Genomic DNA, 27930 nt, shown 5'->3' with positions numbered 1-27930 from the left:
TATCAATTTCCTTTATCTTCTCAAAGAACTAGCTTTTAGTTTTATTGATCTTTGCTATTGTTTCCTTCACTTCCTTTTCATTCATTTCTGATCTGATCATTATGATTTCTTCCCTTCTGCTAACTTTGGGGTTTTTTTGTTCTTCTTTCTGTAATTGTTTTAGATGTAAGGTTAGGTTGTTTATTTGAGATGTTTTTTGTTTCTTAAGGTAGGATTGTATTGCTATAAACTTCCCTCTTAGAACTGCTTTTGCTGCATCCCATAGGTTTTGGCTTGTCGTGTTTTCATTGTCATTTGTTTCTAGGTATATTTTGATTTCCTCTTTGATTTCTTCAGTGATCTCTTGGTTATTAAGTAGTGTATTGTTTTGCCTCCATGTGTTTGTGTTTTTTACAGGTTTTTACCTGTAATTGATATCTAGTCTCATAGCACTGTGGTCTGAAAAGATACTTGATGCAGTTTCAGTTTTCTTAAATTTACCAAGACATGATTTGTGACCCACGATATGATCTATCCTGGAGAATGTTCCATGAGCACTTGAGAAGAAAGTGTATTGTGTTGTTTTTGGATGGAATGTCCTATAAATATCAATTAAGTCCACCTTGTGTAATGTATCATTTAAAGATTTTTTCCTTATTTATTTTCATTTTGGATGATCTGTCCATTGGTGAAAGTGGGGTGTTAAAGTCACCTTCTATGATTGTGTTACTGCCAATTTCCTCTTTTATGGCTGTTAGCATTTGCCTTATATATTGAGGTGCTCCTATGTTGGGTGCATAAATATTTACATTGTTATATCTTCTTCTTGGTTTGATCCCTTGATCATTATGTAGTGTCCATCTTTGTCTCTTGTAATAGTCTTTATTTTAAAGTCATTTTGTCTGAGATGAGAATTGCTACTTTCTTTTGATTTCGTTTGCATGGTATATCTATTTCCATCCCCTCACTTTCAGTCTATATGTGTCCCTAGGTCTGAAGTGAGTCTCTTGTAGACAGCATATATACGGGTCTTGTTTCTGTATCCATTCAGCTAGTCTATGACTTTTGGTGGGAGCATTTAATCCATTTACATTTAAGGTAATTATCGATATGTATGTTCCTATTACCATTTTCTTAATTGTTTTGGGTTTGTTATTGTAGGTCTTTTTCTTCTCTTGTGTTTCCTGCCTAGAGACGTTCCTTTAGCATTTGTTGTAACGTTGGTTTGGTGGTGCTGAATTCTCCTACCTTTTGCTTGTCTGTAAAGGTTTTAATTTCTCTGTCAAATCTGAATGAGATCCTTACTGGGTAGAGTAATCTTGGTTGTAGGCTTTGTCCTTTCATCACTTTAAATATGTCTTGCCACTCCCTTCTGGTTTGCAGAGTTTCTGCTGAAAGATCAGCTGTTAACCTTATGGGGATTCCCTTGTATGTTATTTGTTGTTTTTCCCTTGCTGCTTTTAATATTTTTTCTTTGTATTTAAGTTTTGATAGTTTGAGTAATATGTGTCTTGGCATGTTTCTCCTTGGATTTATCCTGTATGGGACTCTCTGTGCTTCCTGGACTTGATTGCCTATTTCGTTTCCCATATTAGGGAAATTTTCAACTGTAATCTCTTCAAATATTTTCTCAATCCCTTTCTTTTTCTCTTCTTCTTCTGAAACCCCTATAATTCGAATGTTGGTGTGTTTTATGTTGTCCCAGAGGTCTCTAAGACTGTCCTCAATTCTTTTCATTCTTTTTTCTTTATTCTCCTCTGTGGTAGTTATTTCCACTATTTTATCTTCCAGGTCGCTTATCCATTCTTCTGCCTCAGTTATTCTGCTATTGATTCCTTCTAGAGAATTTTTAATTTCCTTTATTGTGTTGTTCATCATTGTTTGTTTGCTCTTTAGTTCTTCTAGGTCCTTGTTAAACGTTTCCTGTATTTTCTCCATTCTATTTCCAAGATTTTGGATCACCTTTACTATCATTACTCTGAATTCGTGTTCAGGTAGACTGCCTATTTCCTCTTCATTTTTTTGGTCTGGTGGTTTTTTACCTTGCTCCTTCATCTGCTGTGTGTTTCTCTGTCTTCTCATTTTGCTTAACTTACTTGTTTTGGGGTCTCCTTTTTGCAGGCTGCAGGTTTGTAGTTCTCATTGTTTTTGGTGTCTGCCCCCAGTGGATAAGGTTCATTCAGTGGGTTGTGTAGGCTTCCTGGTAGAGCGGCCTAGTGACTGTGTTCTGGTGGATGAGGCTGGATCTTGTCTTACTGGTGGGCAGGACTGCGTCTGGTGGTGTGTTTTGGGGGTGTCTGTGACCTTTCTATGATTTTAGGCAGCCTCTCTGCTATTGGGTAGGGTTGTGTTCCTGTCTTGCTAGTTGTTTGGCATAAGGTATCCAGCACTGTAGCTTGCTGGTCGTTGAGTGGAGCTGGGTCTTAACGCTGAGATAGAGATCTCTTGGAGAGCTTCCGCTGTTTGATATTATGTGGAGCCAGGAGGTCTCTGGTGGACCAATGTCCTGAACTGAGCTCTCCCACCTCAGAGGCCCAGGCCTGACACCCGGCTGGAGCACCAAGACCCTGTAAGCCACATGGCTCAGAAGAAAAGGGAGAACAAAAGAAAGACAGAAAAAATAAAAAAAATAAGTAAAGTTATTAAAATAAAAAATAATTAAAAATAAAAAAATTATAAAGTAATAAAAAAAAAAGAAGAAAGAAAGAAGAGAGCAACCAAACCATAAAACAAATCCACCAATGATAACAAGCACTAAAAACTATACTAAAAAAAAAAAAAAATGGACATACAGAATCCTAGGACAAATGGTAAAAGCCAAGCTATGCAGACAAGATCACACAAAGAAACATACACATACACACTCATAAAACAGAAAAAGGAAAAAAAAATATGTATCTATATATTAAAAAAAAATGGAAGAGAGAAACCAAATCAAGAAACAAATATACCAATGATAATAAACTCTAAATACTAAAGTAAGATAAACGTAAGTTCAGAAACAAATTAGATGCAGAAAGCAAACCCCAACTCTACATTTGCTCCCAAAGTCCACCGGCTCAATTTTGGTATGATTCGAGGTCTCTTGCCTCTTATGCAGTTCCAGACTTTTTCCAGGACTCCCTCCCAGCTAGCTGTGGTGCACTAGCCCCCTTCAGGCTGTGTTCACGCAGCCAACCCCAGTCCTCTCCCAGGGATCTGTCCTGCGAAGCCCGAGCCTCAGCTCCCAGCCCCTACCCGCCCCGGCAGGTGAGCAGACAAGCCCCTTGGGCTGGTGAGTGCTGGTTGGCACAGATCCTCTGTGTGGGAATCTCTCCGCTTTGCCTTCCACACCCCTGTGGCTGCACTCTCCTCCATGGCTCCGAAGCTTCCCCCCTCTGCCACCCGCAGTCTCCGCTCGTGAAGGGGCTTCCTAGTGTGTGGAAACCTTTCCTCCTTCCCAGCTCCCTCCCACTGGTGCAGGTCCCATCCCTATTCTTTTGTCTCTGTTTTTTCTTTTTTCTTTTGCCCTACCCAGGTATGTGGGGAGTTTCTTGCCTTGTGGGAGGTCTGAGGTTTTCTGCCAGCATTCAGTAGGTGTTCTGTAAGAGTTGCTCCACATGTAGATGTATTTCTGATGTATTTGTGGGGAGGAAGGTGATCTCCACATCTTACTCCTCCACCATCTTGAAGGTCTCCTGGCTACGTGGCTTGTTTTGACCTTGGCCTTCTCCTCTTCCAAAAGAACATCTACTCCAGGTGTTTTGAAATGCACAGGAGAAAATACTAGTCTCTAGATGATTTTAGTCATTCAGAGAGTCACACTGGACACTGACGATAATTTAGTTTTATGAAATTCTGGAAGTGCTCGCCCTGCCCTGCTCACATTAGTATAGATGATCTTATTTAAAAAGCAGAAATAGAGACACAGATATAGAGAACAAATGTGTAGATACCAAGGGGGAGGGGGGGAGGATGAATTGGGAGATTGGGATTGACATATATACACTATTATACTATGTATAAAATTTGTAACTAATGAGAACCTACTCTATAGCATGGGGAACTGTACTCAGTGCTCTGTGGAGATCTAACTGAGAAGGAAGTCCAAAAAAGAGGGGATATATGTATACATATGGCTGATTCACTTTGCCGTACAGTATAAACTAACATAATATTGTGAAGCAACTGTATGCCAATAAAATTAAAAACAAAAAACATGGGTTCCTACATCTTTAGGAATTCTCCCCTCCGTGGTGGTTGCAAAGCAGAATGAATTTCTGGAAACTTCTCTGATCCAAAGTTACATTCTCCAGAGATCCCCCAAATCCCCAGGGCCTCAGCTCACCCATGTATTAAAAAAAACTGAGTATTTATTTGGTTCATACCCATCTGTATCTGGCTTTTGTCTCATATTCAGAGATCCTCTGTAGGTTCCTATCACTCCACCTGCTCTAGAATCTTAATTTGGAGGCAGTAATGATTCGGAAAGCTAAAGGTGATTTATATCTGGGAAGAAAAGTGTGTGTCACCAAAGTACCTTTTCCTTAAAATAATAAACCACTCACTTTTTATTCTCCTAGAAGGTAGCATAGCTCAGTGGATTGTTAGTTTCACTCTATTATTAACAAGGAATTTGAGATCTCACTCTTGTAGTCAAATCAAATCCTGTGTTTATGGCTCTACACTGCTTACATTTCTCTTGATAATAACCTGTAAATTCACTCAATTAAGAGTCTTGATACAGATCTGACATCTGAAGTGAGAAACTCCTGTTTCTTTGATCCACATTGAATGTCAAGACTCTTACTGCTATTACATTCCTCTAACATGTAGTTTTGAATTTCCGTGTTAAATAGCTATGATACTGTGATTTATAAGAAATACATATTTGGTCATTCAGATGACCGAAATATATTTCTCATATATATTTGGTCTTTGTCCACAGTTCCTGGCTCATAGCTCCCAAAACCCTTGGAATTTCCTAAGTGTGGAGAGTAATAAAGGTGTCTTTTGTTACATTAATGAGGTAACTTTCAGAAAGCACCTAAGGATGGAGGCTGGTTGCACGGAGAATCAATCACATGATTAGAGGGTTCGAGCTTTCCGTCCCACCCCTTGACCTCTGGGTAGGGGGGAGGGGTTGGAGGTTGAATTAATCACCAGTGGCCAATGATTTAATTAATCATGCCTATGTAGTGAAACCTCAGTAAAAACCCAAAGGACCGGTTTCTGAGAGCTTCTGGGTTGGTGAGCACCTGGAGATTCAGGGAGAATTGTGTGCCTTCAGAGAGTACGGGAGCTCAATACTCTTTCGCCATGCTTTGCCCTGTATGTCTCTTCCATCTGGCTGTTCCTGAGTTATATTCTTTCATAATAAACTGGTGGTCTAGTAAGTAAAATGTTTTTCTGAGTTATGTGAGCCACTCTAGCAAATTACTTGAACCCAAGAAGAGGGTCTTGGGAACTTCCAATCTGTATCCAGTTGGTGAGAGGCACGGGTAACAACCTGGGCTTGCAATTGGCATCTGAAGTGGGGATGGAGCGGGAGCCTTGTAGGATGGAGCCTTAACCTGTCGAATCTGATGCTTTCTCTGGGTAGATAGTGTCAGAATGGGGTTGAATTGTAGGACATTCATCTGGTGTCCAAAGAATTGCTTGTTGGTATGAGGAACACCTCCTCCCCCCACATTGGATTTGGTACCAGAAACTATTTAATAGCCTTCTATATTTCCAAAGAATATTTGGATAGTATAGGGATTTGAAAAACTACCTAAGGTTTGGTTGTGGGAGCAGAAACAATTCATAATCAGATTCATGTACTTATTTTTACTGGTGAGTTTGAAAACTCAAGGACAACAGGAAGGCAAGTCACATCTTTCTGAATTAGGGATAAGTGTGGTGGAACCACTTATAATACCCAAGTGTTTTTTTTTTTTTTAATAAATTTATTTATTTTATTTATTTATTTTTGGCTGCGTTGGATCTTTGTTGCTGCGTGCCGGCTTTCTCTAGTTGCGGTGAGCGGGGGCTACTCTTCGTTGCGGTGCACGGGCTTCTCACTGCGGTGTCTTCTCTTGTTGTGGAGCACGGGCTCTAGGCACACGGGTTTCAGTAGTTGTGGCTCGTTGGCTCTAGAGCACAGGTTCAGTAGTTGTGACACACGGGCTTAGTTGCTCCGCGGCATGTGGGATCTTCCCAGACCAGGGCTCGAACCCATGTCCCCTGCATTGGCAGGTGGATTCCCAACCACTGTGCCATCATGGAAGCCCAAATAGTCCTTTTTAAAAAAGGAATTTATGAAGGAAGAATACATGAGAAAGAAAAAAGTATGTATCAAAGTGGTATTTTTTTTTCTTAAAAATTTATTTTATTTATTTATTTAGTTTTTTACTTTTTTTATTGAAGTATAGTTGATTTACAATGTTTCACGTGTACAGCAAAGTGATTCAGTTATATATATATGTATATATTGTGAATATGTATGTATATATATGTTCTTTTTATGTCTCCCCCCACACAAAGTGGTATTTTCATTTTTATTAAGATCAGATATGGATTATACCTAGTAAATTACTTTGAGTTTATTGGTTGAAAAGAGATAATACAGAAATTGTGGTATAATTTATTTTTCAAAACTGATAGCAATTTAAGTTCTCTCAGCATCTAAAGACTGAAGGTAAAAGTCTGCAGACAGGATCATTTGTTTCATTTTGAAGTAAAAAAAGTCCTGTATTTAAAATCGTCTTTGAACAAGGTTCTTCATCTTTCTGAGTCTCAATTCTTATCTCTAATAGGATGATATTATTTGCCTCACATACTAGTTGTGAGAAATAAATATATTACCATATATAAAGCAGGTGGTATACTGCCCAGAACATATGAGGTTGCAACAAAAGATAGTAATTGCTTTTACTATTTTTATGGTCATTATTATTTAAAGCTAGATGATCCACCCAAGCATTCCACCCTATCTCTTTTTCTAAGTGTTTCTTCTCATGTACTCTCATCTCCTGGGTTCTGAACTCTTGGTTCTGTAACCCAACCTCCTAAGTTTCCCATCTGCCATGCTTCCACATAGGAAATCTCTCTGAATCTTCTTATTGACTCTTCTTCAGCTATCTGGACCTTTGTTTTCCTGAAGGCTTTCTAGAGTCACTAAGTCTCCTGAAACACCAGCTGTCCTGGGGGAGGCTGACCATGTGGATGACTCTTGGTTTTGAATATATTTGATAAGAACCAAGGACTTCAGGATTGTTGAAGATCAGAATCGGTAAAAACCTGTTTTGGACATTTGGTTGGTTGTCTATTTGACATCCATTTTTTCCAACCATCTCTCTTCCTGAAAGGTGAGAGGAGAATTCCTCTGCAAATATTTGGTGATTCTGTCTCAGAACTATTTCTCAAAATTGGCCTCATCGGCTGGTGTCTTGGTTTAGTGCTCAAAGACTCTTCCAACAGTCTATTAGTCTCTGAATCACTGTCCCCTCTGGTCTCCAGTCCGCCCCCTACACTGTGCACATGTATCCAGGGAGTAACACCGAGGTCTTTGATGTGCCCCACACTGGACTGAAGCTAAGTGGTGAATTAGTCTGTGCAAGCACCAGAGGCTGGGACCCATATGCTGGGGGTGTGTAACCTCTCTCTCCCTGAGCCTCCCTCTGCGCCTTGATGTGGATGAAGGCTTTGTTGCTGGAGACACAGGGCAGGGATTTTATGTGTATGAGAACTTTGAGGAGGGTGGGGGAGATGGAATGTCATAGTGTTTGGATCCCACCCTGTCCCCTGAAATAAATTTGAATACCCATCATTAGATGGGAGACAATTGAAGGAATTATTTTGATAAAAGCTCACTTTGGGCATTGTTGGGCACAAGCGATTGTTTTAGAGCCCAGGAAACAAGAGTTAGTTGTGAGAGCCCTTCTAAGTCCCTCTGCATGGTACCCAGCAGGTCTCTAGAGCTTTGCAGACCAGTGGCTCCTTTTCTGCTAACAACATTGTTGTTAGCGAGGTTTCTGTAAGTAGTTCCTCGGACAGTGGACATGGTCAAGGAGAAGCCAGAGCAAAGGAGGAGAACATGTCTTGATGCCACTTGAGAGTGACTATAGCTGACAATCTGGTTTTCAATGTTGGGAGCCCAGAAAAAACTGGAGAGGCTTTGAAGTGTGTATATATGTGGAGGACAGAGGCATGGAGGTAGTGAAGTAGGGGCCATTGTAATTTGGCTATGCACGTGTATATGCACACATGAATATATATATATATTTAAATATACATTAAGTACATTTAATTAATATTGAATAATATTAAGTTAAATATTAAAATATTTATATATTTAAACCACCCTATTGGGGTATGACTGATGTACAAAAAGCTGTACTTATTTAATATATACAATGTGATGAGTTTGGAGATAAGTATACACCTATGAAACCATCCTCACAATCTATCCATAGACATGCCTGTCACTTCCAAAAGTTTCTTCCTGCCCTGTTTATTTATTATTTTTTTGTGTGATAGGAGCATTACCCATAAGATCTACTCTCTTAGCAAATTTTAAGTATTATACAGTATGGTATTATTAACTATAGGCACAGTGCTATATAGTAGATCTCTTAAGACTTATTCATCTTGCATAACTGAAACTTTGTGCCCTTTGGCATTTTGTTTCCCCCTCCCACCAGCCCTGGCAACCATCATTCTACTCTCTTCTCCTGTGAGTTTGACTATTTTAGATTCATCACATAAGTGATGTCTTGTAGTATTTGTCCTTCTGTGCCTGACTTATATCACTTAGCATAAGTGATAGGTGCATTTATGTTGATGCAAATGGCAGAAATTCTTTCTTAAAAAAGAATAATATTCCATTGTGTGTGTGTGTGTGTGTGTGTGTATGTATATCTATCTATCAATCTATCTATCTATCTCACATTTTTTTAATCCATTCATCCATGACAGACACTTAGGTTGTTTACATGTCTTGGCTATTGTGAATAATGTTGCAATGAAGTGCAGGTATCTCTCTGAGATACAGATTTCAATTCTTTTGGATATATATACCGAGGACTGAGATTACTAGATTGCGTGGTAGTTCTATTTTTAGTTTTTGGGTAACTGCCATACTGTTTTCCATAATGGCTGCACCACTGCATAGTCTCACCAACAGCGTACAAGGGTTTCCTTTTTTCCACATCCTCCGCAACACTTATCTTTGGTTTTTTGGGTAATATCCATCTCAACAGGTGTGAGGTGATATTGTGGCTTTGATTTGCATTTTTCTGATGTTAAGCATATATAAACACAATGGAATATTATTCAGTAATGCTTTATAGTCAAACATGTATCATATATGTATAATTACATTTTATAAATATATATAATTTATTATAAATAAATACGTGTATTATATATATTTATATGCCTAAGCCCCTCTATAGTCCTTTGATAACATGGTTTTGCATGCCTGTCAACATTTTGATTAAAGTTGACTACATGGCAAATTATCTGAAACATTTTTTATTTGCTTGTAATATATTTGGAATCAGCCTCCAGCTTTGTTCTTTTTGCTAAAAATTGCTTTGGCTACCTGGGATCTTTTATGTTTCCATATGAATTTTAGGGTTGTTTTTCTATTTCTGCAAAAAATGCCATTGAGATCTTGACTGGGATTGTATTGAATCTGTAGATCACTTTGGAGAAAATATTTACAAACAACATATCTATATAAATTTAAATAATTGTTTGGTCATCTTGCCTACATACTCAAACTTATTATTAAATAGTAAACCCATGAACTGTTAAGAGACTTTTTAAATGATCACATCTCTGATTAGAAGTGAAACTGGCCGCATTGAAAGTATAGGATAGAGTATGATTTATCAAAAAGGGGTTTGGACTAGGTGTACAGAGACCTGGGTCCTAGTCTCTACTTAGTCACAAGTATGCTGTGTGATCCGGGCCTCAGTTTCCTATTCTCAGATTATTATAGGAGGGGAAGATTCATAATGTCCTGTATTAGCTAGAATAATTTATGTTGCAAGGACAGAAAAACCCAGCACAAATTAGCTTAAAGGAGAAGGGATTTTCTGATATGTATAGATGAGCCTTATGAAGATAATATGCAAACTTATGCAATATGATTTTCAAAGGAGGCATTTAAGACTCAACTTTTTTTTTTCTTTAAAGCAGAACTATAATATTAGCATCTCTGGCCTTGTTTATTACCCCAAATTATTGAGACCAATTATAGGAATATTGTAGTAAGTTTACAATACCGGGTAGGAAGTGTCTAGTTCTATAATAGCTGATGGGAACAAAATATTACCCCTTATATCAATAATAATGTGTTTAAGATAAAACATTTATCATTGAGAGTTTATAAAAAGTGCTTCAGATAATTTGCCATGTAGTCAACTTTAATCAAAATGTTGACAGGCATGCAAAGCCATGATGTCAAAGGACTATAGAGGGCCTTTGGCATATATATATATATATATATATATATATATACATATATATATATATATATGTATATATATATATATATATATACACACACACACACACACATACATATGTATAATATGTAATACATATACTTATAATATGTAATTTTCTATATAGAGATACATGTTTGGCTATAAAACGTAACACAGCAATTTTACATTTTCTCTAGTGTTGATGCATCTCGCTCATATTACATTATTTAGCAACATAACTGCACACTGGCCAGTGATCCCCTGATGAACTGTGTATGGCAAGCCATGCTTCCCATGATAAGCTGTGTTAAGTGTCTCACAGTCTAAATAAACTCCCCACAATGGTTTGGGAGCCAGTATGAGGCAAAGTTTATCATTTTTGGTTCCTTGTGAAGAATCAGTAAGAACATTCTGTTTACTTATGCAAAGAAGTGCTTTTGATGGTTCTGGGTTCCTGAAGGCAGTGGGGAGATCCAACTGCTTAACATTAAGAGATTGTGAATGTCCTTCTCTTACTTATGCTTTCTTTCTAAGCATCTATTCTTTCCTGTTCTTCACCTCTCCGTGAACAACAGCTGCATACACATCCCTTTCCCTGACACTTGGAAATCAGACAAGTAGCCTTTTCTTACTGCCATAAATGCCACTCAGTGAACCCGCCACTAGGTCATGCTCATGTGCAGTGCAATCTGTTTCCTCCCTCTTGGGCTCCAGCCTCACCTCTGTAATGACTGGAGCCGGAGCGTCCCTCGGGAAGTCTGTTGTTCTACACTTAGGCTTTTGTCGGATAGTAAACATAAAGCCATTATTTTCCAAGTAAGCGGGTTATACAAACATGAAATTTCCAAGTTGGAAAATTTTCTCATCTAGGATCAAACTTAGTCGGTGGAATTAACTTCTTATACTTTATAAGAGAATATTTAATGCTGGAAAATATCCTGATTTTATTTGCTCATATAGAATACAATGCTTTTAAGAACACCTCCACCCCATACTATCCCTCTCTTCCATGTGCCCTTAAGGAAAACCGATGCTCTCTTCCCAGGCTCTATAGAGGGCATATCACAATAATCCCAAAGTCGACATCATGAGAGAGAGGATGGAGAAACTTGAAGATAAAGATTAGGAAGCATTGCTAATATAAAATAAATCATAGTAAAAAATAAACCAGCTCTAAAATTATTTTGTTAGTCACTGGGAATATAGGAATAAATATGTAAAGAATCTCAGCAGATTTCACATTTAAAAAGTAAGTTGCATCTTACCACTCCAAAATTATGACCTAGTGCTATTTTCTTCAAGTGTTCAGAAAACCATACCCATAGTCCAAATGTTCTACCTCTCAAAACACTCATGGGTTAAATTTAGACAGAAAGACACGGGTCAGAGTTTGTGGTTTATCGTGCTTACTATGCCAGGGCAAGGGAAGGCTTCTCTTTTTAAAGCATGCTTGCCTGCCACGAGTTCAATTGAAGAAAGCTGAGAATGCCCACCCCAAGCATTCCTTTCTGCCTTTGAAATCAATTCTGAATTTACCTTTCAGTGCCTGGAGCATAGTGGGGCCTCAAAAACTATTTGTTGCGAGGGTGAAGAAATGGATGAATAACTCCCTCTTTGAATATGCTGTGTTTCATCCTGCTCTGCCTCTCAGGGAAGGAAATTCCACTGGTGCTACCATGGATCAGACTACTTGACCTTGGGTTTTCCTCTTTGAAATTTCAAGGAGTGTCTCCTAGGTCTAATATGTGTAGACAAGTCCATGTTGCTTGTTTCCACAGCCGAAAGATGCTCACAACGAAGAGCATGTGTTCTGGAGTCAGACAGGCCCACCTTGGCGGTCCCAGCTGTGTGATCTCAAGCTCAGAGAACCATTTCCTCCCTTGTAACATGGTTGGGACAATGCCTCCCTCGTAGGCTGGTTGGGAAGACCGAATGGGAAAACATATTGAACAAACTTAACATACTGCCTGGCTCACAGTAAACACATTGGACATTTATTATCATTGTTTTAATTTTGCACCTGTGAGAAAGAATCTTGCTTTCTAAAGTTTATTTTCATAAGCCTCCCAACCCCCAAGATCATCCTCTTTTCCTTTTTTCTAGAGGATCAGTGACCATTAGTACTGCATATAGTATAGGGACTGTCCACTCTTGTTTTGAATGACATTTTCACCTTTGATGTCTTTGGCATTTTACTGCTCCTTTTGCCCACAGCAATATATTGGGATCTTAATTCAGCGAGCAGCATACAGTGATTGTTATAACACTTTCTTAGTTTTAACTGATGGCTCAGAGTCCTTCACTTATAAATATTACCTGGATATTTCTTCCCAATTGCAATTCTTCCCATATGTGTAAGCTACGGCTCACCCAACAACTGAATGTTCTGTGACCTCAACATTTAGTTAACCGTTGCAGTTTTACATTTCAAAACTGCCTTCTATCTGGAAACAATGAATGGCATTTTCAATGCTGAAGATTTTAAGAAAATACTAACTCTGACCAGCACCAGTGTTGGTTACAGGAAGAAACATTAGTAGCATTACCCCAATAAGCTTCCCTTTCTGTTTGTGGTCTTTAAACTAGTTCTCTGTCATGGTGGTTAGGGTTTGTTTTATTGATTTTTTGAATAAATTTGTATATTATAAGAACATTGACTCTGTTGTCATATTTATGGCAAGATTTTTTTAGTTTGGTTTTAATTTTGTTTATACATTTTTGAAGTTCCGTGTTTTTATCTAATTAACTCTAGTATTTTTTTTTTTTGCTCTGTGATTTCTTTTGTTGCAGTTAAACTTAGAAGTTCTGAGTACTGAATTCAGATAAAAGTTCATCAAAAATTTCTTCTTGAGGAAGGGTAAACTGGGACAAAGTGAGAGAGTAGCATTGACATATATACATTAGCAAATGTAAAATAGATAGCTAGTAGGAAGCAACTGTATTGCACAGGGAAATCAGCTTTGTGACCACCTAGAGGTGTGGGATAGGGAGGGTGCGAGGGAGACGCAAGAGGGAGGGGATATGGGGATATCTGTATACGTATAGCTGATTCACTTTGTTATACAGCAGAAACTGACACAACATTGTAAAGCAACTATACTCCAATAAGGATGTTAAAAAAATAAATAAATAAAGTGCCTGGTACGCAGGAAAAAAATTTATTCTTGATATTAATGATTGCCTTTAAAATTTTTTATCATATCAAATTTATCATTCTATCTACCATTTCTTTGGCATATGTAATAGCTAGGAACTTGACTTAAAAAGAGGTAACAAATTTTCTTAGCACCATTTATTGAATAAATCTTCTCTACAGATTTGACTTGTAAAGGCAAGCTTATCATATGCTCAATTTAAAAAATAGTATCTAATATTTTTAGTATTCTAGTATCTGTTAACAGGTTGATACTAGGAAAAGAATGAAATTTTATATAACGACAGGGTTATTTTTTGGTGTGGAGGAGTGGATATAGTCCCAGTGTTTAGAGTAGTTCCTGGCATACAGTAAGTGCTCAGTTTTACTGAATGAAAGGGTTTGGGAATTTGAGTTAATTCTTTGATAGAATAAAGTATTCTCTTCCCACCACTCCCCCCACGGTTATTGCTCTTTTCAGGCTTTCTATTTCTTAAGACAAGTAATATATTTCTACACAATTTGTGTATTCACTAAATACCACTGAACATCTCCCTGTGGAACCAGCACTAAATATTAAGATTTAAATTTTATTACCATAGCGTTTTCTATAGCGTTCAATTCATAGCGTTTTCAATTCGTTTCTATGAATTAAAATAATTCATCCCTATATGTTCTTATATCTTCTTTCTCACAATAAATTTGTTATTCCATTTAATTTTTCCTTGATTGAATTTTTATAGTTTTTTCTGTTTTCATTTTTTTTCTTTTTTGTTGCTTCTTCTTAGTTTTCTTTTTTAAATAAGCAGAAATGGAAATGATATAATTTATAGTTCTAAGAATTTACTCTCTTAAAATAGCATTACATTTTTCTAATATTTTGTGTGTGACTTTTTAAATTAACTAATTATTATTTTTTTATTGAGGTACAATTGATTTACAATGTTGTGTTAGTTTCAGGTGTACAGCAAAGTGATTCAGTTATATATATTCTTTTTCAGATTCTTTTCCCTTATAGGTTATTACAGAATATTGAGTATAGTCCTCTGTGCTATACAGTAGGTCCTAGTTGGTTATCTATTTTATATATAGTAGTGTATATCTGTTAATCCCAAACTCCTAATTTATCCCTCCCCTCTTTCTTCTTTGGTATCCATAAGTTTGTTTTCTATGTTTGTGGGTCTATTTCTGTTTTGTATATAAGTTCATTGATATCTTTTTTTCTTAGATTCCACATATAAGCAATATCATATGATATTTGTCTTTCTCTGTCTGGCTTACTTCATTTATTATAATAATCTCTAGGTCCATCCAAGTAGCTGCAAATGGCATTATTTCATTCTTTTTTATGACTAAGTAATATTCCATTCCAATATCTATGTATTTATGTATGTATGTATCTATCTATACCACATTTTCTTTATCTATTCATCTGTCGATGGACATTTAGGTTGCTCCCATGCCTTGGCTATTGTAAATATTGCTGCAATGAACATTGGGGTGCATGTATCTTTTTGAATTGCAATTTTCTTTGGATATATGCCCAGGAGTGGAATTGCAGTGTCATATGTTAGTTCTATTTTTAGTTCTTTAAGGAACCTCCATACAGTTCTCCATAGTGGTTGTACCAATTTCCATTCCCATCAACAGTTAGGAGGGTTCCCTTTTCTCCACACCCTCTCCAGCATTTATTTTTTGTAGACTTTTTGATGGTGGTCATTCTGACCAGTGTGAGTTGGTACCTCACTGTAGTTTTGACTTACATACCTCTAATAATTAGCGATGTTGAGCATCTTTTCATGTGCCTTTTGGCCATTTGTATGTCTTCTTCAAAGAAACGTCTACTTAGATCTTCTGCCCATTTTAAAATTTATTTTTAGTCTTTATTTTTAATAAAAGTATTTACAACTATGACCTTATTTTTTATCGAGTTTTGGTGACAGCTGATAAATTTTGCCCTTGTTTGAATAATTTTTTTGTCTTTCAGGTTTTTTTGAGATATAATTGATATATAGCACTGTATAAGTTTAAGGTGTACAGCATAATGATTTGACTTACATCATGAAATGTTTATCACAATAAGCTTAGTGAACTTTCCTCATCTCATATAAGATATAAAATACAAGAAATGAACAAAATATTTTTCCTTGTGATGAGAACTCTTAGGATTTACTCATTTAACAACTTTCATAAATAACATACAACAGTGTTAATTGTATTAATCATGTTGTACATTGTATCCTTAGTACTTATTTTTCTTATAACTGGAAGCTTGTGCCTTTTGACCACCTTCATCTAATTCCCTCTCCTCCACCCCCCACCTCTGGTAACCACAAATCTGATCTCTTTTTCTATGAGTTTTTTGTTTGTTTATTGAAGTATAATTGACCTACAACACTATGTTAGTTCCCTATGGTACACAACATAGTGATTCAATATTTCTATGCATGTTAAAATGATCATCACATTAAGTATAGTAATGATCTGTCACCATCAAAGCATTACATTATTGTTGACTATATTCTCCACATTGTACATTTCATCCCCATGGCTCATTTATTTTGTAACTAGAAGTTTGTACCTCTTAATTTCCCTCAGCTATTTCACTCATCTTGTTTTATTAATATTGTAATTATCTTATAACTTTCTATCCAGTTAGACCCAACATTTATTCTGACTGTCCAGTAGTAACTGGAGTGTAGAGAGGTACACATGTTGATGCAAATATGTTCATTATATTATTCCAATATTTCGTGAAGTCTTGGAAACTGAAGATGGCAAAGGCTGAGAGGGGCACGTTAAATTCAGGGTAAGGTGGGAGCAGTAGGCGGGGGCCAGAGCATGCAGGGCTTCTTAGGACACACAAAGGAGTCAGAATTCTGTTCCAAGAGCAGTGGGTAGCAACTGGAGAATTTTAAGGATGGTGCCATGTCTTATGGTTGCTGCATGAAGAGTCTATCAAAGGAGGCTAAGACAAAAGTTAGGGAGATCAATTAGGAAGTTATAGAAGCAGTCAGATGTGGGAAGAATGATGGATACTTGGGCTAAGGATGTGATGGTAGAAATGAGCAAATTGGATGAAGAAGAGACATTTTGAAAGTAGAGTTGATGGAACTTTTGTTAGATTACATATGGATTATGCAGGAAAGGAAATAATTGAAATAATTCCTAGTTTTTGGCTTGAGTATTGGATGAACAGTTGTCCACTTAGGGGAATGGTGAGAGCTGGGAAAATAATGTTTTGGGGGGAAAGAAGGAAAGAGTGAGATTTTAGCCACCTTCATTTAAGCTATGTATAATACATGTAAGGGATTTTACTACCCACTTCTCCCAATTTCTAAGTTTAAAAAATCTTATATTTTTGTAAATTCAGGCTATTGTATACAGTTTCTAGTTATGTAACCTAGGGCAATTTACTGAACCTCTTTGTGCCTCCATTTTCTCATCTGGAAAATAGGGATAATAATGGTACCCATCTTGTAAGTTTTTTTGTTGAGATTAAATGAGTTCTCACAGTAAGAGTGTCTAGCAAATTCGAACAATCAATAGAAGTTACTACTATTACAGTTGGCTTATATGTTTGATCTTTGAAATTTGCTTGGGAAATTTGCATTTCATTTTTCTACTTATTTATATTATTACTTAGAACACTGTGTTTAATAGATTCAGGATATTCTACCATAATTCTTTTAAAGCATTTTTTTATTGAAGTGTGATTGACGTGTAACATTCCATTAGTTTCAGGTGTACAACATCATGATTTAACATTTGCATACATTGTGAAATGATCATCAGAATAAGTCTAGTTTGTATGGTCACCATCTATCACCATACAAAGTTACAAAATTTTTTTTCTTGTGATGAGAACAACTTTCAAACTTGCCATATGATATTATAGACTATAGTCACCATGCTGTACATTACATCTCCATGACTTATTTATTTTACAGCTGGAAGTTTGTACCTCTTGATCCCCTTCATCCATTTCATCCACTCTCCAACCACCCTCCCTTTTGGTAATCACCAGTCTGTTCTCTGTATCTATGAGTTTTGTTTGTTTTTTAGACTCCACATATAAATGAAATCATACAGTATTTGTCTTTCTTTGTCTAACTTATTTCACTTAGCATAATACTCTCAACTTCATCCATGTTGTTTCAAATGGCAAGATTTTATTCTTTTTTATGACTAAGTAATATTTCGTTGTATATACATGTACCACATCTTCTGTACTCACTCATCTGTCAATGGACACTTAGGTTGTTTCCATATGCTGGTTATTGTGAGCAATCCTGCACTGAACATAGGGGTGCATATATTTTTCCAAATTAGTGTTTTTGTTTTCTTCAGATAAGTACCCAGAAGTGGGATTGCTGGATCATATGGTAGTTTTATTTTTAGTTTTTGAGAAACCTCCATGCTGTTCTCCACAGTGGCTGCACCAATTTACATTCCCACCAACAGTGCACGAGGGTTCCCTTTTCCCCACATCCTTGCCAACACTTGTTTTTTTGGTCCTTTTTTAATAATAGCCATTCTGACAGATGTGGGGTGATATCTCATTGTGGTTCTACCACCATTCTTTTTTTTTTTCTTTTTTTAAAATTTATTTTTGGCTGTGTTGGGTCTTAGTTGCTGCACGTGGGCTTCTTCTAGTTGCGGCGAGCGGGGGCTACTCTTCGTTGTGGTGCACGGGTCTCTCATTGCGGTGGCTTCTCTTGTTGCGGAGCATGGCCTCTAGGCACATGGGCTTCAGTAGTTGCAGCATGTGGGCTCAGTAGTTGTGGCAAATGGGCCCTAGAGCGCATAGGCTCCAGTAGTTGTGGTGCACGGGCTTAGTTGCTCCGCAGCATGTGGGATCTTCCTGGACCAGGGATCGAACCCGTGTACCCTGCATTGGCAGGCAGATTGTTAACCAATGTGTCACCAGGGAAGTCGAGCCACCATTCTTTTATAGAATACTTTCCAATAGTTAGGTTTTTATTTTTGAATTAAATCTTGACCACTATGCCTTCTAATTTTTTCCAGAAGGACATGTGACTCTTGTTTGTTTATTTTTAGACCTGACATATGAAGAAATATTCTGTTGCCTTCTCACACTGGAAGCATCTTAGCTGGGATATCAAACTTTTAGTTCACAGACCAGACTTCTTCCTGAAAAACGTGTGTGGCTATGGTTCTATTACCTCGAACCTTTCTCGTTTAAAAAAAAGCCAGTCGGATTTCATCCTTCTTGTAGCTAACCTGTGTTTTCTGTTTAGATATTTAATAGGATGTTTTTCCTTTGTCCTTATATTTCAACACTTTATACTAATGCACATGTCTCTGTGTGGATCTTCTTTCATTAATTTTCTCTCAACAACATAAGACCTTGAAGGGCAGCAAAGCTAGCGAAAACCGTCAGGTTCCTACACCAACAGATGTTCTTTCACACATTAAACCAATGGCATTCATGAAAGCATACCTCCAGCAAATACTGCCATTGACTTCTCCCTATCTCTGTTCACCCAGGAAGCAACGTGCAATCACCAGTACATCTTTATTGTTCCTTTATTTTCTGGGATATATAGCTTCAAAACAAACATGTGGTTGGGGATATAGTACTCTGCTGGTCTCAGAGAAGACACCACCTGCCTAGGAGAAGGGAAATGACCTCTTTTCTAATTAGTAAAGGGTGCTGGGTCACTGACCTGGATGACCATAGAAGGGTCTTTTCCTCTCCTTCTAGGTAAATAGGGCTGCTCTTTTTCAAGAGGTAAGAATATGGCTAGGCTCTGAATTTTTGTGTTTTTTATCAGATTCGCTCCATTTATGAAAATTTGTCCCTAACTCTAGCAATAGATAATTGCCTTTGTTTTCATTTTGCATGTGTCCGTGGGAATTAAATGGGAGCTTGGGACAAGCCGTTAGAAGTGGTTTCCTTGACACACCATTTTAAACTGCAAAGTGTCTTTGATTTTAATTTATTCGTCAGTGTTTCCATATTGCCCAGTCTCAGAAAAATGTTTCTCAGAATTTACATGCCATTTTAGGTCTCTATATTTTTTTAGACTAAACATGTTTTCTGTATTTTTTAGGCCTCAAACTGCAATTTACATTATCTGAATTGTTTGCCTACTTAGATCACATTCTCTAGACAGTGCTCAACTCTTTACTAGGCTGCAGATAAATAGGCTTATACACAAAATCTTCTATTTATAAAATCTCTCTTTGGGATAACAGCATGCTTTTTGCAATTCATAGATCTCTTCTAGCTTTGGATGCCCTACAAACACGAATGTTCCCCTAAAGGAATACCTAATTTACAGTGATGTACAACATATATATTGGACATATCATATATATATGGTATATATATTACACAATAATGTTTATTTTTATTTGTTTTGTTTGAAAGAAATTTCCTCTCATATGTCTATAAATTTGATGCCAGAGAAGTCTTTTATGCTATAATAATATCTGTGAATCCTACCAATTGTTCATTTCATCTCTGTGTCCATTTCTCTGAGTGTATGAAATGGAGGGAAGGAAAACATTTTATTTCAACCAGTAGAATTCAAAGTAGGCAAATGTGGTGCACTCAAGTTTTTAGCCCTTTCCAAAAAAAACAAGGTTTTCCATTAGCAAAAGTGTGATAAAATAAGGGAAAGTTGCAGCCCAGAGCAGAAGGTCTAATGTGAAGAAGGAGGACCCTAGAGAGGGGTTTCTCTCTTATTCTGAGCACAGACTCTAGGGTGGCCCAGACTCAGCTGTCTTCTCCCCATTATCACCACACCTCATGTCCCCATCTTGTGCATTGTTTGCTTCTCAAAAAGGGAGTTTCTTTAGAAAGTATACATATAAGGCCAAGAAATTATTTTTCTCTTTTCAAAATTCTGTACCAAAAGTGCCTTCCTTTATCTTTTTGATGTCTTTTAAAGCATATATATAATTTATTTTTAAAACTATATTGTATATAATTTCAATTATATATATAATTTAATATATACATATAACTTATTTTTAAAAATATAAATATTTGGGGGTCTTTATGTCAGTTTGGGGTTCCATTCATTCATTCTTTCTTGCAACAAACACTTATCAATCATCTGTAAGTTCTAGATGTGACCTTGACCCTGGAAGTTCCACAGCGAGTGAGGCATCATTACGGAACTTAAGGGCTTTATATTTTCAAATGGAAGACAAACATGTACCAAACCAATATAATGATCTATACAGTAAAATGTTATAAGAAATTTAACTGAACCATAGACACAGATATTGGGTACCATGGAGCACAAGGAAAACTGGTCAATGGTATTAGAATGGGGGTGGAAGGTGGCTTTGAAATGTTGTAAGGGAATCCAGACCCCAATAGTTGTTCATATCACAGTGCTTTTATGGATAGGTGTGAGTGTTCAATTTTAGTGATTTCATACTTAGAAAAAATAGCCCGAACGCTTCTCATACTGATTATTGAAGAAGAAAGTATACTCAGCTCTTAATACGCTAGATGCAAGTGCTGAGATTCACGCCTCTCCCTTCAGCATGCTTTGGGGGAACACTATAAATAGTTGAGATTCTTAAAAAGCTGGGCTATCTAGTTGATCCATATTTTTCTATAAATATTACAGAACACAAAAGACGGTGTCTATTTTGAAGAAGAAATAGGAAAGCCTGTGATCCTTTTCTGCCGCTCCGAGGATACGGATACTCTGAGTTGCATAGAATGTATTTCCATTTCCTCACCGAAAAAGATAATCTAACATTTTGAGAAGCCCTGGGAAGTAAAAAATTTTCCTTTTGGATACTTTTTTATTAGGTTAAAACATAAAAACAAAAAACACCCTTTCAACTTTGTTGAAAATTTCCCCTGAAAATATACTTTTGAACACTGATTACATTTTTGTCACACTGGAAAACAGCATGATTTCACTCCCTCTACCCCATGGCTTTCCAGTGCAAAAGCAAGAATTACTTTGTGGGCCACCACCATGGGGAGAAAATGGCTTCTCTTGCATGGCATAACACAGCTTCAATCACTGCAGCTCTCTCTCACCCTTGCTTAAGTATAGCTCAGGAGCTAGGTGGAGTTGTTGCTAAATGGGAAGCACTGTTTTCCACAGAGAGCTTGTGGGACACCCAAGTAGGCCACCACGGTGTTAGGGAGAACCAGAAAAACAAAGGTATGAGGCCTCTTCTCCCACTGCACCCTCCAATTGCAGGGCTCTCAAACCAGAGCCCTGAATGGGCCAGTGGCTGAAGACTTTGGGGTTTGGATGAGAGAAGGAACAGGAGGGCGGAAAGCAATGTTACAGAAAACGGATCCAATTAAACACCCAAAGCAAGTTCAAGATGTTTCAAAAGATCTCCTGGTGAAAAACAAGAAAATCCTGTTTTGCTTTCCATGAAAAGTTCATGAAACAAAACCTAGGAATTTCTCACAGTGCACACAGGCGGATGGGTGTTTCCACTTCAGAGCCAGCTGAATGAGAGACAAGTGATGTGGAATACTGTTTCTGCGAATAGGAATATAGGGTACGCTTAGATGCTCCGGAACCCTTTGTACTTACGGCCTTCTTTTAACATGTAGCAAGCTCTCCTGAGGCAAAGGCAATTCTCAGAAGCTCAGCCTGGAAACTGAAGACAGGATATCAAGGGGCAGATTACAATTTTGCCTTATCTGTAAGCAGAGCATCTGGCTGATGATCTCACTGCTCAGAAAAAAAGTCACTTTGGTTTAATAAACATGTTTGGCTGCAGAATTCCCTTGAAGGAGTTCCCGGAGCATTCCTTGGGTATACATGGGTTGTTGAGTTAGAGCCCCTTCCTGAGGTACGAGGAGCTGCATCCTCTTGTGATGGCCAGTCTCTCTACCAGCATCCCTGAGGGAGACTAAGTCAATCGTTTCAAACACACCGGGAAGAACTCGCAGTACAGTGTAGTTGTTTGTTGCATGGGGGCTGATGGGAAGTGCACAGATGGGTAGTCAGAAATTGCACAAAGAGGATGTTTCCGAAACTTCCAAACAGGCTCCCATCCCCTTCACTCCTTCTCTAAGTGTAAGTGAGCGCAGGCAGCTTCCCAGAGGTTTCAGATAATCAAGGCACCATTGGTAGGAACAAGAAGTTATGAAAATAGTTTCTGCTTTTCACGTTGCGGTCTGATTCCTCTCATTCTTAAGTTAAGGGTCATTCTGCTTTTTCTTCCTCCCTTTGTGCTTCTCTGCCCAACCACTTTTCACCCATTCAACTTCCTGCTCCTCTCTTGCATACAGTTCTTTGTGTGACTTGGCACCTCGGGCCTTCACATGTCCGGAATACTTTCTGAGCAAATATTTTATTGAATTTCCTAAAAATACACAGGTAGAATGAAAATAGGGCCAGGTAAATAAAGGCAGTGGAGTGCTTATGTTTACTAGAAAACGTGCAGAAATATGCTGGTGTAGGATTCTCTGATTCTGTCTCCACTCTGATTCTTTTCAGTGTTAAAGATGCCATTGGACAGAAATAAACTCACAGCCATTTTCACTTGATTTTCTGAACACCAATTTCTGTAACAATATATTTTCTGAAGTTCAGAACAGTCTGTTCTTCCATAAGGCGATGGTTGCCTTCCTCATAAATTCCGTGTTATCAAAAAAAAAAAAAAAATCACATGATGAAAGAGTTGCTTCAGTGGAAAAGGTATGGTTCAGAGTTCGAGAAATAAAGTTAATTTTTCTAGTGGTAATGTAAATAAATGGGTGCATGCTTTAAAAAAATACCTATATCATGCTTAGATATATAATCTAAAATTTATTCAGCAAGTCAGCACCTGATTACATCTAACTTTTCCTATTGTCACCAATACTTAGCCCAGCATCTTCATACATTTAATTATTATTACTTTTGTCATTCATCAGTAGGATAAACCAAGTGAAAAGCCACTGGCCAAAATATCTGTGTCATTAGGGCAATGGCTTTCTTCTCACCCAGGTGCTAATACCTGTTCACAATTGTCCTGTCACTTAAAGCAGTCTCGTACAAGTAAATCATGCTTTCTCATTAGTCAGGTTCATTATATCTCCTCGGTTTTGTGGAAAGTTGGACTGCATTTGTAGCAGTAAAATGGAAGCCCTGAGTTAAAGTTAAATATAAGTTGATTTTGGATCAAAACAAGCAGGCTTTTTGAGGTTGAAATGTTATCTAACTGTTGACATTCACTGAGGATCTTTTATTCCTTTTCATGCTATAAACCATTGAGACAGAAGCCAAAAATGGTCTTTCCTAAGGAATGCTCCATCTTTCTCCTGGGACATTTATTTCTGTTTTATTTTCATCTTTTCTTTTTAATGGGATTCAAACACTAACTTTGTATTTGCCTATTTATAATTGTTTAGAACAGCACATTAAAAAATAATGGGAGAATGACTATGTCTCAAATTCTTTTTTAAAAATTTATTTTATTGAAGTATAGTTGATTTACAACATTGTGTTAATTTCTACTGTACAGCAAAGAGATTCAGTTATACATATACATATACATTCTCTTCCATATTCTTTCCCATTATGGCTTAACACGTGTCTCAAATTCTGGTGGATATACTTTTTTTTTTTAATCAGTCATCAATTTTATACACATCAGTGTATACATGTCAATCCCAATCGCCCAATTCAGCACACCACCATCCCCACCCCACCGCGGTTTCCCCCCCTTGGTGTCCATACGTTTCTTCTCTACATCTGTGTTGGATATACTTTTAAAGTATATTTGCAAGTAAGTTTGTAGTACTGTGAAGAAGCTGCACAGATTTAATGAGGGTGAACCAGGTATTACTAAACAGCTTTACCAAAAAAAGGGAACTCTAAGTTAAAGGCAAGCAAGCAAAATTCCTTTTTTCCCCTCCTAACTAAAGAGACAAGTTAACTTGCCAAGTGAAAACTCGAAGTCCCAAGAAATACCCTAAACACAGAAAAATAAGCACATAGATGAATGCCTCCCCTTTTCCTCCTTGGTTTGAGGCCGACTGACAGCACCAGGTGGCAGCCCTCGGGAGCTGCCTGCTGCAGATGCCCTACCTCACAGCCAAAAGCTGGCAGGAATTAAGCAGAAACATGTACTTCCTGTGGAGGGCAACGGTCAGCAGGTGGGATTAGCAGACAGACTGCATTCGGAGCCCATCCTCCTGTGTGGTCATCTGGGCTGCCTTCCACGTGGGCACCCAGGGCCCGGAACAGGACATTTGCTCAGCGTTCTGTTGGAAGCTGTTCAAATGCAATTATGCTGTATGTCGTTGCGGAATAGATGACTTAGAGGTTCCACACAAATTGAATTTTGAGGCCAGCTTGAAATTACATTAGATCTGGGGGCTTTGACTAAAGCCTGTCTGAATCCCCCCTGCATTCCCCTTAGGGTCATCTTTCTTTAATCATTCACTAATGTTTTTCCGGTTAGGTCACTGATGAATAGATGACATAAGTCTCCTCCCCACCCCCCACCCACCCTTCCTTTTTAGTATTGTACATAACGTTTTATTAATTTGTCCTTTTTGGCTGCTGTCAAGACAGCAAATATGAAACTGATTTCCGAACCTCAAGAAATTGACTTTTCTCATTCTGCTTTGTACCGTTAAGTCTCAAAGGCAAAGAACAATGACCAGAATGTGATAAAAGTGAGGTGCTCTGATGCTTAGCTGTTGTCTGTAAGAACACTTTTATCAACAGAGAGACACCAAAAGAATTAAACAGATTCGACTCATGAGAAAGGTAAGAACTTGCCCCTCAGGTTGGGAAGCACAAATGCCCATTCTCAGATTAATAGAATCCTGTGTCTCTGATGATTGCTTCATTTTTCTTGATATCCTACTAAAGCAATAAACGACGAATCTCAGAAAATTGTTAAAGGTACAGCAAAGTTAGAAAGCTTCCTCCATCCTTACATTGTCTCTGCAAACTTTAGCAGGTCGTGTAAGTATATTACCAATGCATTTGTTAGGTTGTAAAATTTCTCTGGTAAATTATAGAGTCGGCTAAGCTATGCACAATAGCTTTATTTTCATCATTCAATCAAAAATCTATTAGGAAACTTTCATGAGGGAGGTACAGCTCATGATGTCCTCTACATTCTGTCATCAGAAGAGCTTAGTTAATAATATTCTAAAGCTGAGGAAAAGTGATGAATGGTTTGGGGGAAATTTGTTGGGGGGAGAACTCAGAAGACACTTGACAAAGACTGCTGGGTAGCCCACTTGACAAAAACTGATGTTTCAGCAAACTTGGCATCAAATCATATTTCTATAAAATATAAAGTAAGATGTATCTCATTTCCCGTTTATTTATTTATTTATTTTAGCTTTTTTAAGTAAAAAAAATTTTTTTATTGAAGTATAGTTGATTTATAATGTTTCAGGTGCACAGCAAGGTGATTCACTTATATATATATGTATATACACACATATATATCTATTCTTTTTCAGATTCTTTTCCATTATCGGTTATTCTTTTCCATTATAGGTTATTATCTCATTAGTTTTATATTGTATTCATTCAAGGAACATTTATTAGAGGGCTACTATGTGCCAGGCTCTGGGTTGAACACTGGAGAGAGAATGATAAATAAGACACAGTCTCTGGCCTTAAGCAGATTATGGCTGAGTAGGGGAGACAGACACATAAATAAGTGATTTCAAAGCATTGTATGAGGCACCAGGGTACCGGGTTAACTGGTGGCATAAAGAAGGGACTTCTCAGCAGTACCTGGGGAAGTAGCTCCTTCAAATATCTCAACTGTTTCTGTTACAGCTGTTAAAATGATCAAGACTCCTACTTTCATTGAAATATTTTTGAAGTTTAACACGCACACACATACACACATTATGTGCACATGTATCCATGTATGTGTACATACTGGCAAATGTTCACTAAGTGAACACTTATGTAATCTGTCCCCAGATCCACAAGTAGAGTACGAGAGGATTCTGGAAGCTCCCTTGTTCCCTCTCCCATTGCCACTCTCTCCAAAGACAGTGAGTGACTCTTCTGTCTTCTAACACCAGAGTTTACTCTTGCCTGCTTTTAAATTTTATATAAAGAGAATCATACAACAGGCCTTCTTTGATATATGGCTACCTTTCTCGATATTATATTTGTGAGATTCATCCCTGTTGAACAAACCGGTTGTAACAACAGTTTGTCCCTTCTCTATGATATACAGCATTCTATTTTACGAATATATCACAATTTATTTACCCATGCTTGTGTGATGGAATCTGGGTTGTTTCCTGTTTGGGCTGTTGTAAATATTGTCTCTGTGAACATTCCTGCACACGCCTTTTGGTGAACATATGCATTCATATCTATCGGGTATACACCTAGGAGTAGAATTTCTGGGTCATAAGGAATGCGTATGTTCAGCTCTCATAGATACTGCCAACCAGTATTCCAAAGTGGTTTTTAGCAGTTTACATGACCACCGTCTACATCCTCGAGTTCCATTTGCTCCACACCCTCCCCAATGCTTGGCATTGTCTGTTTTTTCCACTTTAGCCATTCTCTTGGCTATATAGTGGTCTCTCATTGTGGTTTTATTTATGAAACCTGGGAGTTTTTAAATTATAAAATCAGAGATGTGTTCCCACAGACAACTGCTCTGAATAGAGAGCTGGAAAATTTTTGGAAAGGAAGAGGTTCAGTAATTTAATCTGCTGTCTGTGGGACTTTGAGTGCTGTGGTATTGTTGCAATACTCAGAATTGTGAAGCAGCTCCTCAATTCATGCCTCTTCCGTAGTTTCTTTCATTTCATCATTCTGCTTTTGACCTGCCCGCTGGCTTCCTCAAACTTTGGGAATAAGAATAGAAATGATGGTAATAGCTGACAATTTTGTGGGCTACTATTTGCCAGGCACTGTTCCACAGCAGTTTGCAGGTACCCTCACAACAATTTCGTCAGTTAGATAGTGTTATTCCCTCCATTTTATGGGTGGAAGAATAAGGCACAGAGATGATGAGTAACTCATCCAGGTTACGCAGGAAGTCTTGGAGCCTGGATTTGAACTGGGGTGGAGAGACTCTGAACCTCTCACTTGATCTTCATGAAAGTCAACTGAGGAGAGAATTAAGACTGAGAAGTGAGTTGCCAAAGGTCAAATGGCAAGTGAATGGCAGAAGGAGGAACTGAGCCTAGATTCAGATCCTGGGTTTTCCTGATGAACTTTAGAATGTGATGCGCAGCGTCAAATTTGAATACTAGGTGAGAAAAACGCAAAGGGTAAAATTCTGTATAATCCAGGCCAAAAGCTTCTCCAGGTTCTACGCATGAGTGTAGCTCTTAACTCTGTGAGCCAAAACCATCTATGCTGATTTTAATTTGCATTTGCATATTTTAATTGGTTTTCTCCCCAA

The 27930-nt window shown here is 37.7% G+C and overlaps 1 long non-coding RNA gene across 1 annotated transcript in view; it reads right to left on the bottom strand.

Annotated features, from left to right (window-relative positions):
* The window catches only part of LOC309661635, a 300338-nt gene extending 272739 nt beyond the window's left edge, over positions 1 to 27599 (bottom strand). Inside the window, exon 1 of the long non-coding RNA XR_014264123.1 lies at positions 18460 to 27599. This is a non-coding gene — a long non-coding RNA (uncharacterized lncRNA). The remainder of the gene's footprint in view (positions 1 to 18459) is intronic.
* Positions 27600 to 27930: the final 331 nt, after the last annotated feature.

The sequence above is a fragment of the Balaenoptera physalus genome (assembly GCF_965194825.1).
Source record: "Balaenoptera physalus genome assembly, chromosome: 5".
NCBI lineage: Eukaryota > Metazoa > Chordata > Mammalia > Artiodactyla > Balaenopteridae > Balaenoptera > Balaenoptera physalus.
Note: the sequence above shows the minus strand (reverse complement) of the source record. Positions and strands in the feature narration are given on the sequence as shown.